At 40.8% G+C, this 2,746-nt stretch overlaps 1 non-coding gene across 1 annotated transcript; it reads right to left on the bottom strand.

Annotated features, from left to right (window-relative positions):
• Window positions 1-1,878: 1,878 nt before the first annotated feature.
• LOC144239682 (U6 spliceosomal RNA) lies at window positions 1,879-1,985 on the bottom strand. Its single transcript, XR_013337461.1, has one exon. It is a non-coding gene; the product is annotated as a U6 spliceosomal RNA (small nuclear RNA).
• Between the last annotated feature and the right edge of the window lie 761 nt (window positions 1,986-2,746).

Here is a 2,746-nt window from a genome sequence, read left to right on the forward strand (position 1 = left end):
AAAGTACAAAACAGAAAAAGTGCATCTGAATTTTTACTAATCTTTCACCAAAAATTTGCTTTTGCTTTCATTGTGAATATAAGCAACATAGTATAGTAATAATAGCCATATCTGTGACTGTGTCATCAATAGATATCACAGACACTTTCATATAACATTAATAATGCTGTAGTTCTCTAGAAATATTATTTGCCCTCATCATTAGTTTGAAATTATGGTGGTTAGTTGACCTGCCACTAAATCTTATAATTTAAGCCATTAACAAAGTACTAGTCTGTCATGATTTTTAAAAAATATTTTGATAACTATGTTTCAATATTATTTGTAATCCTATGTATCTTACTTTATCTATTGAAGCATATGATTTTAAGAAGGGATCCATAGGGGACCATCAGGCTGCTAAAGGAGTTCACCATATCATAAAATGGTTAAGAACCTGTGTTAGATAATAGTTTTAAGAGTGACATTTCATCAGGGAAGAAGAGAATTTTCAGATACCAGCCGCTCTGTTTATGTATTCAAAGCAAAGCATGAGGTTTTACTATAAGCCACGAGTAAAGAGAATACAGCCTGGGATGCAAAGGGTGTTTCCACCTGCCTGGGAAGTGAAGAAATGTGGAACTATAAAATAAAGTGAGTAGAGAAGGAGAGGAGCAAGCAGACAGATATCAAAGGGGCCTGCAGGAAACCAAGAAAACAGTAAGGGGGGGGGGTCCTCATCTGGAACAAACTGAGAAGCTGTGAATCCCCCTTGGAGGAGACCTGCATTTACCTTGGTGCTGGAGCAATGTGACATCCAGATGGTAGGACAGCCATGGGGGCGGGAGAGCTCTAAGATAACGGGCCTGGTGTAACACTTGTGTTTCTTCATAGTCTGTACGTGGCACATAGAACATCCAAAATATGAAGGAATAGAGAGGACGAGTGAGCCACCAGGTACCTGTGTTTGGAAAGAAGAGATTACAAAATCAGGGAGCTTTGGAACCAGAAACAAATAGCCAGGGCTATGGATTTAACAACAGATGCAACCAATGAAATCCCTAAAAGATTAGAAGGGACCCACTGCACTTCAGCAGAAATNCCATACCAGCCACTCCATAGCAGAAAATAGGGAACACCCAGAAGAATGATCATGGATCTAAGACTCTATTCTTCTCAACTCCACTGATTCCAGACACCGTGTTTTGTAAGAGGAGGAAAAATGAGGTTAAAATATGCAAGACTCAGCATTTATCCAGAGGCAGATTCTTTCAACTGACACAATGAATTGTGTGCCTTTACTTCCTCCCCCACTACCCAGCAGGATGGGAACCTCCTGGGGGTAGTTTAGTTCAGTTCTAGAGAACATTTTTGCACATCTGAGTTGCTGGGTATACATTCCAACTCTGCTGTATGTGTTTTGGCACTATGATATAGAAGTCAGTTCAGAGTCAAGAGGACAAAGGGAGAAGTGTTCAGATCAAGGAGGGTGTGGGGGGTGGGATAGGTGGGTCAGGAAAGGCTGCACTGAGGAGGCAATGCTTAAGCTGTGTCTTGAAAGATGAGCAGGTTTTCCAGAGGCAGTAGTTAGGCACTTCACTTACAAACTCAAAATCTTGGTGGAGAAAGTAACAGTCTACGTGGTGTGATTCGAAGGAAAAATGTCTAATGTCCCTCAAATAGCTCCTAGAATACCACTATTAAAGATCTATGTCTTTGGTCTTGAATATCTTCTAAACCAGCGTTTCTCAAACTGTAATGTGCTGATGAATCAACTGTGAATGTTGTTAAGGTACAGATACTGTAGGTCAGTACTTGGGTCTGAGATTCTGTGTTTCTAACATGCTCCTAGGGGGTACTGGTGTTGTTGCTCTATGGACCACACTTTGCTTTTTGTTTTTAAATGTGGAACACTTCGTCAATTTGTGTGCCATCCTTGCACAGGGGCCATGCTAATCTTCTCTGTATCATTTCAAGTTTAGTACATGTGCTGCTAGAGTGAGCAGAGGACCACACTTTGAGTAGCAAGTCTCTAGCTAATAATAGCTAACATTTATCTTATCCTTTTTATATGGCAGGCATTATATAAAGCCCACTGCATCTAATCCTCATGGCAACCTTATGAGGGAATTAAGAATTTTCTATATTTTGAAAATTACTGAAATCTCAAATTCAGAGAATTCTCAGTCATTTGCCCAAGGCCACTGCTGTGATGAAACTGGAAATTGTATTCAGGCTGCCTCATCCTAGACCCTAACTTGTAGCTATCCGACACTATTCCCTCCCAGAGGGAGTAACACCTTAAGGTGACAGTTTTAGTTCTGTTTTTGTATTTTTTAAAGAAATGGGACCTTTTTATAGCAGCAGTATGTATAACAGATACAAATTTAATTTATCTGTTTAGCAAAACTGGGGACCCCAAAACCCACTTGCCCACTCATCTTCCACAGCAGCCCCCAGAGCATCAACTCAGAACCCTCGGACTCTGGGAAACTAAGCATGTAACCCAGTGCTTAGAGATGTTATGTTACTCTTTCTGGTGAGATGAGTAGACAGTTGACTAAGAACAAACTCAGCATCTGTATGGAAGCTCAATCAGGGATGCTTGAAACAGAGGAGGCACCAAAAGGAAAGATAGGAGCTTACAAACATAGCCACTGTTGGCATTCTTGTTTTCTCAAAGTTCGTTCTCTCTTGGTACCATCTTCCCTGAGGCCTGTCTGGGTTTACCTGGTTTCTTTCAGTTTCTCCCTACCATTGGCTTGTG

The sequence above is a fragment of the Crocuta crocuta genome, unplaced genomic scaffold, assembly GCF_008692635.1.
Source record: "Crocuta crocuta isolate KB4526 unplaced genomic scaffold, BGI_CrCroc_1.0 scaffold737, whole genome shotgun sequence".
NCBI classification, from domain to species: Eukaryota; Metazoa; Chordata; class Mammalia; order Carnivora; family Hyaenidae; genus Crocuta; species Crocuta crocuta.